Source organism: Budorcas taxicolor, chromosome 17 (assembly GCF_023091745.1).
Source record: "Budorcas taxicolor isolate Tak-1 chromosome 17, Takin1.1, whole genome shotgun sequence".
NCBI classification, from domain to species: domain Eukaryota; kingdom Metazoa; phylum Chordata; class Mammalia; order Artiodactyla; family Bovidae; genus Budorcas; species Budorcas taxicolor.
The window spans coordinates 15,603,245-15,617,844 of NC_068926.1; the positions used below are offsets into that span (position 1 = coordinate 15,603,245).

The following is a 14,600-nucleotide window of genomic DNA, read 5'->3' on the forward strand; positions in this document are numbered from 1 at the left end:
GCAAAACTCATCGGCACGGATATGCAGATTATATGGGTGGTTTACCATGGTCTCAGCTGGGATTGCTCATGTCCTCTGCTGGACAGGCAGCTATGGGTTTTTGCTGATCTTGGCTGAGTTCTCTCATGTTCCTGGCTAACATACTGAACGGTGCAAAGTTGTAGGACATTTCCATCATCTTACTGCGTTCTTTTGAGTGGTGCTGCTCTAGTTGGTCAGACATGAGAGCTTCTGCTCTAGTTAACAGGGTTGTGCTTCATTTACATTCACAGAAAAAGTCTGTGTTTTGTAGCCTGTCCTGCATTCTTTTCTAGGCCCTGGACGTGTGGATATTGGTTTTTCTTGGCTCCATTAGTTTTCTTTCTTTAGTCCTGCCTGACTTTCAGAACAATTCAATTCACAGAAGTTATCCTAGTAACAGAAGATACAGCTCTGAAAATACTTGAGGGCTATGTTCTCCCAGCAGAGAGTCCTCATTGAGCACACAGGGCTTCTGTTGACTTGAAAGTGAACTCTGGTTGTGAAGTGGGTATTACTGCCTTAGAAAAGAAAAAGAATAACTTCCAGGCAAAAGGGCCTTTCTTCTCCCTAGGTGTAATTTTTCTTGAAAGCTTGTTTATTGATTTTCTTGGTAACAACTGAGCTTGCAAGCTATAAAAGAAAAAAAAATAGAAGCAGGGAAATAATAGCAACAATCAACAAGTTTATTCATCAGCTCTATCTCGTGTAGTCAGTCACACAGGACTATGAAATGAAATGTACCATATGCCCTAATCCTAGTTTTATTACAGAGTTCATAGCATTTAGTTCATCAGAAGGGAAAGCAAATGCTTCAACTTTCAAGCGAGGTCTATTCCCAGTATAAAAGGGACTGTGACTGAACTGATGTCATCGTGTGAGCAGAGTGCTGAAACTGGGGTGGACTGAAGTAAACATGGCTGCTTAATGGGATAGTACCTAGTACAATTAAAATGGTGTTGATTTTGATCTCTGATCAGTCTGTCACATTGCCTGAAATAACCTCCACTAGCTTCACTTTTCACTTTCATGCATTGGAGAGGGAAATGGCAACCCACTCCAGTGTTCCTGCCTGGAGAATCCCAGGGACGGGGGAGCCTGGAGGGCTGCCGTCTATGGGGTCGCACAGAGTCGGACACGACTGAAGTGACTTAGCAGCTGCAGTAGCAGCATTGATCCTATGGGAAAACATCTTCTTAAATTTCTGATCCATGTGATAACACTTTAAAAAAGTTCTATATCAGGTAATTTTGGAAAATGCTGAATTTTATGTCCCTTCCTGTAGTTTGATGACACACATTAGAATATTAGTCTCTGAAAATTCTGCTGTAAACAAACCTATTTAACTTTGTTTAACCCAGCATTTCCTCGAGTTAGTGGACCATGGAACCTTTTCTACTTTAGTACACTTTTGTGTAATACTCATTCCACCCAGAGGCTAGGTGTCAAGGAAGCACACTTTGTGAAATGTTGCTTTAGAAGAAACCATGAATTCCTAAGAGGGCTTGCTTTAGAACACAAGAGTTACTGGGTATGAGTAACACTGTCGCCATTGACATCCATCCATACTGACTCTGTGTGTGTGCACGCGCACACATGTGCTCAATTGTGTCTGACTCTTTGTGACTCCGTGGAGTAGCCCACCAGGCTCCTCTGTCTATAGGATTTCCCAGGTAAGAAATACTGGAGTGAATTTCCTCCTCCAGGAGATCTTCCTGACCCAGGGATCAAACCCGAGTCTCTTGTGTCTCTGGCATTGGCAAGAGTATTCTTTACCACTAGCACCACCTGGGAAGCACGAAGTGTTTGCTAAAGAGGGCTATTTCAGGAGGCTTCCTGGGGAGTCAGATGATGGTCAGCCACCTCCTGCAATGTCTTTTCTGGGCCGTAAGGCTTTCAGAGCTATGTTTCTAGGAAGGTCAATTTTAGAAGGCATCAAAAGCTAGATGATTTGCTGAAGAAAATTTTACTAGCCCCTGTGACTTCCAGATAGTGTTCAGTCACTTCCTTCCCCTTGCCAAATAACCGTTTCTCAGAATAGTAGATCCTATCACTCTTTTTGCTTTCTCACTAACCATTCACTGTTTCATCTGGAATAAACTTTCATTCAATCTCTCATTCCAGTAAAACTCCTCTTTCCCAGATAGCTAGTTTTTTTTTTTTTTTTTTTTTTTTCTTTCTTTCTTTCTTCTTCTTCTCTTTACCAAATGTAGCGACTTCTTCTTGGGTAAACTGATTACCCTCTAGGATTTTGGTTTCTGCAGCTTTCAAGTTCCACATTTGTATCTCCAGCCCAGGGCACTCATTTTAAGCTCCAAAATACATTCCTACTTTCAAACTTACATCAAAAATTGATCTTACAAACTTGTACTCTAAACCTCTTCCTCCTGTAGACCATTGGAAGAACCATTGTTTACCTAGTCGCCCAAGCCCAAAGCCCAGGAATAGCTCTTACCTTTCCCTTAGCCAATCACATTTCTCAAGGTATTATCTCCTCTATCTGATAATCTACATCTCCCTCTATGCCTCAGGTTCTAGAGTCAACTCGCAATGCTTCTACCTGATATCTGAGTGATCTTGAACAAGCTTTCTTGTCTGTTATGCCTCAAATTCTCATTTGTTCACTGGGGATAATAGTAATGCCTAAGTGAATTATTGTGAGCTTGTGAAAATTAAATTGGAAAAATTAGAAGAGTAAGTAGAGAGAATATTAAGTTGATTAAATTGACATTTTTTTTGTTTCCCTAATGGAAGGAAGATGTAGTTATTTATTATTAGGTAGAAATTCTTAATGGGTTAGTTCGTGTTTTTACAGGGGTAAATATACTTTAAAATGCTATAGAAATAAATTCAGCAATAACAACAAAGCTAAAGTTGTGGTTTGGTTTTAATTCAAGGGAAATTTTTATTAATAATTTTTCTCCTTTCATTAAGCAATTAAGGGCTATTGTTGGGAAATAAAGGAAGGGAAATGAACTATCTTTACCATCCTTTAGGCTACCAGAATTGATTGTATGTCTGATGAAGCAAATAAAAAAGAAGGACCCCAAAGTAGCATTTCTAGGACATTTTATTATCTGTTCAATAGTCCAGTGTGAAGCTATCTGCATCTTATAGGGTTAACCAGCAGGAACATTGTCAACACAAGATGAAACCCTGGTTGTGAATTTCAGACAGTCTCCTATATATGTCTCTTATTTTTTGCTTGATGGTGAAAAGCCCTATTAAAAATTGTATTATACGTAGGATAGTGCATAAACTAGTGTAGGAGAGCCACAGAGCCGTATGTACTGAGGCATACCTACCCTCAAAAGAAGAATACGTGGCTGATGATAGTCATTCCTTCTTTCAATACATTTTAATGGCTTCCTAGTTATTGTTGTTGTTCAGTCGCTCAGTCGTGTCCGACTTTGCGACCCATGGACTACAGTACACCAGGTGTCCCTGTCCTTCACCATCTCACAGAGCTTGCTCAAACTCATGTCCATTGAGTCGGTGATGCCATCCAACCATTTCATCCTCTGTTATTCCCTTCTTCTCCTGCCTTCAGTTTTTCCCAGCATCAGGGTCTTTTCCAGTGAGTCAGTTCTTCACGTCAGGTGGCCAAAGTATTGGAGTTTCAGCTTTAACATGAGTCCTTCCAATGAATATTCAGGACTGATCTCCTTCAGAATGGACTGGTTGGATCTCCTTGGCAGTCCAAGGGACTCTCAGGAGTCTTCTCCAACACCACAGTTCAAAAGCATCAGTGCTTTGGTGCTCAGTCTTCTTTATGATCCAACTCTTACATCCATGCTTGACCACTGGAAAAACCATAGCTTTGACTAGATGGATCTTTGTTGGCAAAGTAATGTCTCTGATTCTTAATATGCTGTCTAGGTTGGTCATAGCTTTTCTTCTAAGGAGTAAATGTCTTTTAATTTCATGGCTGCAATCACCATCTGCATTGATTTTGGAGCCCCCCAAAATAAAGTCTGTCACAGTTTCCACTGTTTCCCCATCTATTTGCCATGAAGTGAAGGGACTGGATGCCATGATATTCAGTTTTTGAATGTTGAATTTTAAGTCAGCTTTTTCACTCTCCTCTTTCACTTTCATCAAGAGGCTCTTTAGTTCCTCTTTGCTTTCTGCCATAAGTGTGTTATCATCTGCATGTCTGAGGTTATTGATATTTCTCCTGGTAATCTTGATTCCAGCTTGTGCTTTATCCAGCCCAGCATTTCACATGATCTACTCTGCATATAAGTTAAATAAGCAGGGTGACAATATGTAGCCTTGACATATTCCTTTCCCAATTTGGAACCAGTCTGTTGTTCCATGTCTGGTTCTAACTGTTGCTTCTTTTTTTTAAAAAAAAAAACTAATTAATTTATTTTCATTGGAGGCTAATTACTTTACAATGTTATAGTGGTTTTTGACATGAATCAGCCATGGGTGTACATGTGTCCCCTATACTGAACCCGTCTCTCCCTCTTCCCTCCCCAGCCCATTCCTCAGGGTCGTGCAGGTTTCTCAGGTGGCAGGTCAGGTGGTCTGATAGTCTCATCTCTTGAAGAATAATTTTCCACAGTTTGTTGTGATCCACACTGTCAAAGGCTTTGGGGTAGTCAATAAAGCAGAAGTAGACATTTTCCTGGAACTCTCTTGCTTTTTCGATGATCCAATGAATGTTGGCAATTTGATCTCGTGTTCCTTTGCCTTTTCTAAATCCAGTTTGAACATCTGGAAGTTCTCGGTTCACATACTGTTGAAGCCTACTGTTCATGTACTGTTAAAGACCTCTTGAAATGGATCACTAATTCCTGATGTCCTACTGTATATTATATTCCAGGAAGAAGAGACAGACAGTAAACAGAGTAAAGAATTGTACTGTATTTTAGACAAGGACTGTGCAGGTGAGTAAAGCAGGAAAGAGGGGCAGGGTGTCTTGTAAAAGCATATTTAAAGAGAGAGGCTTGGAAATCCTCACTAGGAGGATGCTGTTTGAGCAAAGACCTGAAGGAGATCATGGGGCCAGTGAGTGGTTCTGATCAAAAGAAGAAGTCGATCTGACTTTCCTTTTACCAGGATCACTCTGCCTACCCTTTAAGAATAGATACAAGGGGAGATGAGTCATTAGGTTACTGCAATAATCCAGGCGAGAAATGGTAGTAGATGGGGCCAGGGAGGTATTGTAGTAAGCTGGAGCTGGTAAGTGGCAGAGACAAGGTTCAGTCTTAGTATGCCTGGCATCTCAGAGGCTGTGTTCTGATCTGCAGAAATGCCGGGATTACCAAGGAAGCCTGAGAGAAGGAACAAAATCTAGAGAGAAACACCAGGGAAATAGCAAGAGAATCATTAGAAAGTGATGTTGCAGAAGCCAAAGGCAACACAAACAAGAAGGAGGTATGAACAATATTCAGCATGGCAGAGAATTCAACTATGTGTTTGAAGGGGGTCCCTCAAATCTGACAAGTAGAAGAAGGCTGTGGGTGACATTATCAAGAACAATTTTAGTGGATTTGCTAGAGCAGAAACAACCATTCGAAACTGGGAATTAAAAAGCTGTAGAGAGAGAATATAGTTACTCGTTCAAGACTAATGGTTTTATATATATATACACCTCCTAATCCACAGTAAGAAATATTTTTTATATATATTATTTTTTATATATATTATTTTTTTATATATATAATTTTTTATATATATACACCTCCTAATCCACAGTAAGAAATATTTTTTATCCTGTGGTCCACTGTACTAATTTACACAGTTGCTCATGACATAATTACTACTTTTTATATGTGCCATGCCCTCTATTTTCTATTCTATTCTATGTAATTTGTTTTAAAAAAATGCTAGCAGTATCTACTAAATTGATTTTATAGCCCACCCTGGGGTCTTGACTCATGATTTGAAAAACACAGTCATGATCAAGATGAAAGATAGCCCGTTATAACCATTGCCCACATTCCCTTTATGGCTGTGAGTCTCATATTTTCTCCTTTGTGTTGAAATTTTCAGAAACATGATTTCTTTTATACAGACAAAGTTTTTATTCTTCCATCTGTGGTCACAATCAACAGAATAACTTATTCAAACTTATTTGACTATTGCTAAGACTTCATGGCTGTTCTCATAGATAAGTTTTGTTTTCTTGCCAATTAAACCATTTGTGCCCGTTTCCCTATTTTATTCTGTCTCTATGACATGTAAGCAGGAGATCCATTATCCATGACAGAGTGAGTCAACTGTATTGAGAAGCTTTAACCTCAGTTGGGATTTGGAACAGACCATTTGTGAGCAGTGTTTGACATTTAACTAGGAGAATAAATATGTATCAAATAAACAGATGACATTAAGTCATATTTGGGGGGGGACATCAGAGGACTTAGTGTAGATCAATAAAAATAATGATTACTTCCTGTTCTATAAATCTATGCTAATAGTAAAGCTTATAGAACAGTATGAAAAATAAGCTTTACTTTAAAGGAAATAAGAGGAGGGGATAGTAGGCAGTCAAAGGATGTTTGTTCCCCCAAAGATGAAATTGTTGCCAAGTTGAGCATAAGGATGATGTTGAAGATTTTTGAGAGAAGGGGATAATTCATAGAGGTGATATATTAGGGGCAATGGGGGAAGGATCACCTCTCCTTTGAGGCTGGTTGGTTCCAATGTTAGTTAAGTTTGTAGATGGAGAATGGGAAGATGAGATGATTATTTACTAATTTTGGTGGTTTTCTTTATAAATTAGTAATCAAGATCTACTGTCGAGAGTGAGAAGGGTATTTGTTAGGAGAGTGCTTGAGGATAACATTGAATTTAGAGTTGTCATTTAGTAGAAGGAGCTGATCCAAGTTCAGGGTATTGATGGATATGATGGGCTGGTACAGACCTGTCTGCATTCTCAAATTCTTTCTTCTCTGCAATTGGTTTAAAGCCAGGATCATGAATTGATAATTCACAGAAGCTGGATAGGGTCCATAAATTTGTTTTGTTTGTTCCCCATTATATTAAGCCAGATTTTAAAATTAGTAGCTTTACTTGCAAGTTTAGCTTTCCAGGTTAAAAAAAAAAAAAAAAAAAAACAGCCAGAAGGTCTGGGAATATTTCACTGGAACTTAATAATGTCTGTTTCCTTTAGTAAAGGCTTGAATTGTCCATTCATTCAGTAATTCTCCCCTCTCCCCAGCTCCCTGCCAATTTCACAATGTGCATTTACCCATGCCATTCACTTAGGATGCCTGTCTGGCCCCTGTAGGCATATGACTGTAAAATCCCTACTTTAAACCTATGGGATTTGTGTTTGAAAAAAGTAGTAAAGGCAGGCTTACTTATTTAGCCTCAGCCTAGTCAGCCTAAGGTGGTTGCAGCTCAGTGGATTAGATGGTTTTAAAGTTCTAGTTACCAACCCTGAAGACCGAGCTCTAGGGATTGACTCATGTCAATCAAATACATGAGAGATTTCCCATTAATCAAGTACTCCCAAGTAGGCTAGATGATGAACAGGGTACCCCTTTCCTGTGTGTAAGGTCATTCAGCAGTCTAAATCATTTATTCATTTATTGATACACTCTCCCCAAATTGTTATTATGAATAAGTATCTACCATGAGCCAAGAAGCATGTACGTTTGGGGACTTACAAAGATAAATGAGAGATAGATAGGTATCTCTAGACAGATAGATAAATATGCTTCTGTCCCTCACAGAACTTAAAACTCAGATTAGGAGACAGACAATTTGGTAATCACAACAGAACAAGGCTCTTGGCATTCCAAGGTGCTGTGGGTATTCATAGTCAAGGCTGTATCTATGAATGCCAGAACATGACTGTATTGATACTAACCAAAGAGGAGTGGGAAAAGATGTTCAAATGAAGGGAACTGCATTTGCTAAATTTGGAGATGTGAGAGCAAGAGGGAACTGACAGAAATTACCCATGACTATAACATAGAGAGCAGTAATAAACACTGAGAAATAAGGCTGAGAAGGTGACAGAGACCAGGTCTCAGACAATCTGGTAAACCTCTTACTGGACTTGGGTTTTATGTCACGTGCAACAGGAGCCACCAAATGGTTTAAATTTGAGTAGTGACTTTACTAGATTTCTATTTCTGAAAATTGCTCATTTTACATTGTGGAAAATATGTACCAAGGAGAAGGCTGTCAACTTGAATATACTACCTAATATATATGGAGTATTTAACACTTTCCCAACACTGTGACAAGGCCTCTTGAGTTATCTCACTTAATAATAGTCCTGTGAGACTAGGCTTTATTAGTGTTCCAGATGTAAATGTGAAGAAATGAAAGTGTAGAAAGATGAAGCAAATTGTTTCAAGTAGCATAGCGTGTAAGTGGCAGAATTAGGATTCATCCCCTGCTTGGAAACCTTATGCCCTAACCATTAGGCTGCATCTCCTCCATCTGCAGCTATCAATGTGATAAATGGTCTTGGTCCATAGAAGGGCTGATGAAACAGGTAAAGAGCTTTGTGGAAGTGAGGAGTATATGATTGACTTGTTTTTGTGTGGGGATAAGGGGGCTTGATGAGGGTTAGACGGAGAGAAGGATAATATCTATATTTTTAACTGTATCCATTAATTCGGTGATGAACCCGTTTGTGGGAGATGATAAATTCATTTGAATTTGTTAGACTTAAGATGCTGAGGAAGTTACAGGAGCTACAGAACAGAAGAGTGATCTGGAGATAGAGAACTGACCATCTTAGACACCAAAGTGTTCACCAAATCCAGGGGCAGGTAAGACACTGCTCAGGAGATGTATTTAGATTGGGAATAAAAGAGGACTGGAATGCAAAAGTAGGAAGTCAAGAAACACCTGGAGTAACAGGCAAATTTGGCCTTGGAATGCAGAATGAAGCTGGGCAAAGACTAATAGAGTTTTGCCAAGAAAATGCACTGGTCATAGCAAACACCCTCTTCCAACAACACAAGAGAAGACTCTGCACATGGACATCACCAGATGGTCAACACCGAAATCAGATTGATTATGTTCTTTACAGCCAAAGATGGAGAAGCTCTATACAGTCAACAAAAACAAGACTGGGAGCTGACTTTGGCTCAGATTATGAACTCCTTATTACCAAATTCAGACTTAAATTGAAGAAAGTAGACCATTCAGATATGACCTCAATCAAATCCCTTATGATTATACAGTGGAAGTGAGTAATAGATTTAAGGGCCTAGATCTGATAGATAGAGTGCCTGATGAACTATGGAATGAGGTTCATGACATTGTACAGGAGACAGGGATCAAGACCATCCCCATGGAAAAGAAATGCAAAAAACAAAATGGCTGTCTGGGGAGGCCTTACAAATAGCTGTGAAAAGAAGAAAGGTGAAAAGCAAAGGAGAAAAGAAAGATATGAGCATCTGAATGCAGAGTTCCAAAGAATAGCAAGAAGAGATAAGAAAGCCTTCTTCAGAGATCAATGCAAAGAAATAGAGGAAAACAACAGAATGGGAAAGACTAGAGATCTCTTCAAGAAAATTAGAGATACCAAGGGAACATTTCATGCAAAGATGGGCTCGATAAAGGACAGAAATGGTCTGGACCTAACAGAAGCAGAAGATATTAAGAAGAGGTGGCAAGAATACACAGAAGAACTGTCCAAAAAAGATCTTCATGACCCAGATAATCAAGATGGTGTGATCACTAATCTAGAGCCAGACATCTTGGAATGCGAAGTCAAGTGGGCCTTAGAAAGCATCACTACGAACAAAGCTAGTGGAGGTGATGGAATTCCAGTTAAGCTGTTTCAAATCCTGAAAGATGATGCTGTGAAAGTGCTGCACTCAATATGCCAGCAAGTTTGGAAAACTCAGCAGTGGCCACGGGACTGGAAAAGGTCAGTTTCATTCCAATCTCTAAGAAAGGCAATGCAAATAATGGTCAAACTACCGCACAATTGCACTCATCTCACATGCTAGTAAAGTAATGCTCAAAATTCTCCAAGCCAGGCTTCAGCAATACATGAACCATGAACTCCCTGATGTTCAAGCTGGTTTTAGAAAAGGCAGAGGAACCAGATCAAATTGCCAACATCCTCTGGATCATGGAAAAAGCAAGGGAGTTCCAGAAAAACATCAATTTCTGCTTTATTGACTATGCCAAAGCCTTTGACTGTGTGGATCACAAGAAACTGTGGAAAATTCTGAAAGAGATGGGAATACCAGACCACCTGACCTGCCTCTTGAGAAATCTGTATGCAGGCCAGGAAGCAACAGTTAGAACTGGACATGGAACAACAGACTGGTTCCAAATAGGAAAAGGAGTACGTCAAGGCTGTATATTGTCACCCTGCTTATTTAACTTCTATGCAGAGTACATCATGAGAAACGCTGGACTGGAAGAAACACAAGCTGGAATCAAGATTGCCGGGAGAAATAGCAATTACCTCAGATATGCAGATGATACCACCCTTATGGCAGAAAGTGAAGAGGTGCTAAAAAGCCTCTTGATGAAAGTGAAAGAGGAGAGTGAAAAAGTTGGCTTAAAGCTCAACATTCAGAAAACGAAGATCATGGCATCTGGTCCCATCACTTCATGGCAAATAGATGGGGAAACAGTGGAAACAGTGTCAGACTTAATTTTTTGGGCTCCAAAATCACTGCAGATGGTGACTGCAGCCATGAAATTAAAAGATGTTTACTCCTTGGAAGAAAAGTTATGACCAACCTAGATAGTATGTTCAAAAGCAGAGACATTACTTTGCCGACTAAGGTCTGTCTAGTCAAGACTATGGCTTTCCCTGTGGCCATATATGGATGTGAGAGTTGGACTATGAAGAAGGCTGAGCGCCGAAGAATTGATGCGTTTGAACTGTGGTGTTGGAGAAGACTCTTGAGAGTCCCTTGGACTGCAAGGAGATCCAACCAGTCCATTCTGAAGGAGATCAACCCTGGGATTTCTTTGGAAGGAATGATGCTGAAGCTGAAGCTCCAGTACTTTGGCCACCTCACGAGAAGAGTTGACTCATTGGAAAAGACTCTGATGCTGGGAGGGATCGGAGGCAGGAGGAGAAGGGGACGACCGAGGATGAGATGGCTGAATGGCATCACGGACTCGATGGACGTGACTCTGAGTGAACTCCGGGAGATAGTGATGGACAGGGAGGCCTGGTTTGCTGCGATTCATGGGGTCGCAAAGAGTCGGACACGACTGAGCGACTGAACTGAATTGAACTAGCAGAAGCAGTAATTCAGGGATAGTCACAGGAGAAAAGAGCCCATAAAGGAGCTTGAGGATAATAGCTGCTGGAAACCCAGAGGAGTATAGTGAGTTTCAAGAAAATAGTGGTCAATGATTTTAAGTGCTTTTGAAATGCTAAGTAAGAGAAGAACTGAGAAATTCACTGGATGTAGTGACAGTCAAGTGACATAGTAACAATGAGGAGCACTTTTTGGGAAAGATAGGGGCCTGGCGTGCTGCAGTTCATGGGGCTGCGAAGAGTCAGACAGTAGTTAGTGACTGAATGACAACAATAGCAAGGGGCAGAAGGCAGATTACCATGCATTGAAGAATAGGGGTAAAAAGTATATAGTGAACATTTTTTTGTTTGTTGACATTTATTTATTTTAAGACATTAGTAAATGGAAGGAATGAGGGTGGTGGCATAGAGGAACAGGGATTTTAGAGACAGCATTCTTGTCATTCCTTTAAGCAAAAAGGAATCTTGCAACATGTTTACCTGTTGATAGAAAAGAGTGAATAGAAAAGGAGAAGGTAAAAGATTCAGGGAAGAAGATATGCAAATGACCGGACTCTTTGAACAAGTGAGAGATGATAACATTCAGAGCACTGGTGGCAAATTAATTTTAAATTTCCCAAGATAATTGTTTTAGTTGTCCTGGACTACCACAACAAAAATACAATAGACTACATGGCTTAAACAACAACATTCATTTCTCATGTCCTGGAGGCTTAGTTCCTGATGAGGGCCTCTTCCTACTTACAGACAGTGGCCTTCTAGCTGTGTGCTTAGATGGTGGGGCCAGGGGCAAGCTTTCTGGTGTCTCTTCTTATAGGGGCACTGATCCCATTGTGAGGGTTCCAGCCTCATGACCTAGTTATCTCCTAAATGCCCCACTTCCTAATACCATCACACCGGGCATTAGGATGTCAGCATATAAACTGGGGTGGGGAAACGAATTCTGAGGAATCCCAACATCCTTTTAGGGACAATGGGAATGCAGGTGATTCAACTACCTCAGAGAATATAAGCTACATATTTACTCTAACATAAGCACCAAACTCTGTGCTGGTTTGTTTAGACTTATTGCCCAATTTAGGAGCTCATTTTACTTTTGTTCGGATGCTTTTGTTCTCCCTGAAAGTGAAAGTGAAAGTGAAGTCGCTCAGTCGTGTCCGACTCTTTGCGACCCCATGGACTGTAGCCTACCAGGATCCTCCTTCCATGGAATTCTCCAGGCAAGAGTACTGGAGTGGGTTGCCATTTCCTTCTCCAGGGGAATCTTCCCAACCCAGGGATCGAACCAGGGTCTCCTGCATTCCAGGCAGACGCTTTAACCTCTGAGCCACCAGGGAAGCCCTGTGTTCTCCCTAGGCTTCTTAATAATCCTTTGAATGCTAATCCTGTCATCTTTGCCCCTCAGGATATCTCCTTAACAGTAATTCTGGCCATAATAGTTTTGTGGTCTATCCATTGTTTCCAACTAACTTCAAAACATTATTAGTGTAAGATATTTACTCATCTCTTTTTCTTAAATTTAATTTAAGAAGAAGTCAAAACTTTTTCTTAATTAAAAATCTAGGGACTTCCCTAGTGGTCCAGTGGTTAAGAATCTGCCTTTAATGCAAGGGACACAGCTTTGATCCCTGGTCCGGGAACTAAGATCCCACTTGCTATGGGGCAGCTAAGCCCCCGTGGGCCACAGCTGCTGACCCCAAGCATTCCAGAGCCCATGAGGCACATCTAGAGAGAAGTCCATGAGCTGCAACTAGAGGAGCCTGCTTGCCCCAGGAAAGAGCCCATGTGTCACGATAGTGACCCAATGCAGCCCCCACTCCCCCCCCCAATATCCCATATTTCAAATACAGATTTGTGGTTTGTGAGTCTGTGGCTTTGTTCAGAAGGGCTAAAACCACAGGTAGCCCCTTCATAAAACTTCTTGAACTTAAAATCTTGATTTCAGGTGGGGGAGTTGATGCAGACATTTCTGTCCCTACCAGTTGGCAGTTGAGGACAGTGGGGTGTCCCATGTATGTTCATGAAAGAATGAATATGCCTTTGAGAGGCTCACAGAGAGAGCAGACAAAGTAATGGGCACTGTACCAAAGTTTTTTGCTCTTTTCACAAGTTCTCCCTTTTAGTCATTGCATATCATTATTTCCCTTTTGCAGATACGGGAATCAGTGCTTAAAAGGGTTAACTAACTTGTCCGCAGTAGCAAAACTAATAAGTTTCTTAATCAGGCTTCTATGTGCGTCTTTATGATTCCAAAATAGGTGCACTAAATATACTAGTCTTCAATAAGTATAGATATGTTCTTAGTCACTCAGTCGTGTCCAACTCTTTGTGACCCCATGGACTATAGTCCATCAGGCTCCTCTGTCCATGGGATTCTCCAGGCAAGAATACGGGAGTGGGTTGCCATGCCCTCCTCCAGGGGATCTCCCCAACCCAGGGATCAAACCCAGGTATGCCATGTTGCAGGCTCTTTACCATCTAAACCACCAGGGAAGCCCAAGAATACTGGAATGGGTAGCCTATCCCTACTCCAGGGGATCTTCCTGACCCAGGAGTAGAGCTGGAGTCTCCTGCATTGCAGGTGGATTCTTTACCAACTGATTTACTAGGGAAAGTGAAAGTGAAGTCGCTCAGTTGTGTCCTACTCTTTGCGACCCCATGGACTGTAGCCTACCAGGATCCTCAGTCCATGGGATTTTCCAGGCAAGAATACTGGAGTGGGTTGGTTGCCATTTCCTTCTCCAGGGGATCTTCCCGACCCAGGGATCGAACCTGGGTCTCCCGCATTGTAGGCAGACGCTTTACCATTTGAGCTACCAGGGAAGCCAATAAATATAAACATTGCTTTAAAAAAGACCTTTTTCAGTGTCAGCTGACTTTATATGGAGCCCATGACAAGATTAGTAATTCTGTGAAACCAAATTAGGAAAAAATTATTTGCAAATATCCATCTTTATCCAAAAAAGTTCTATTTTGTCAATCCAAAGTAAATCCAAATACCATGTTTTTAAACACTCATCTATTGAAGAAATAGTCTCTTTTTATACATTTTGGAATAAATAAATAAGAGAAAGACTGGTAAGAAGAAGAGATTATTTGTTTCTTCCAATTTTATTGAGGTATAGTGGATATACTGGGCTTCCCTGGTAGCTCAGCAGTAAAGAATCTGCCAGCAATGCAGGAGGCACTGGGTTTGTGGGTTTGATCCCTGGGGGAGGAAGATCCCCTGGAGCAGGAAATGGCAACCCAGTCCAGGATTCTTGCCTGGAGAATTCCATGGACAAAGGAGCCTGCTGGGCTACAGTCCGTAGGTTTGCCAAGAGTCAGACGTGACTGAAGCGATTGAGCACGCACACATAATGGACATAGA

The 14,600-nt window shown here is 40.9% G+C and overlaps 1 protein-coding gene and 1 non-coding gene across 2 annotated transcripts in view; one reads left to right on the forward strand and one right to left on the reverse strand.

Annotated features, from left to right (window-relative positions):
* Positions 1 to 14,600, forward strand: part of INPP4B (inositol polyphosphate-4-phosphatase type II B) — a 723,258-nt gene that overhangs the window by 9,532 nt on the left and 699,126 nt on the right. The window lies entirely within an intron of this gene.
* On the reverse strand, positions 12,496 to 12,567 carry TRNAS-GGA (transfer RNA serine (anticodon GGA)). The gene has a single exon. It is a non-coding gene; the product is annotated as a tRNA-Ser (tRNA).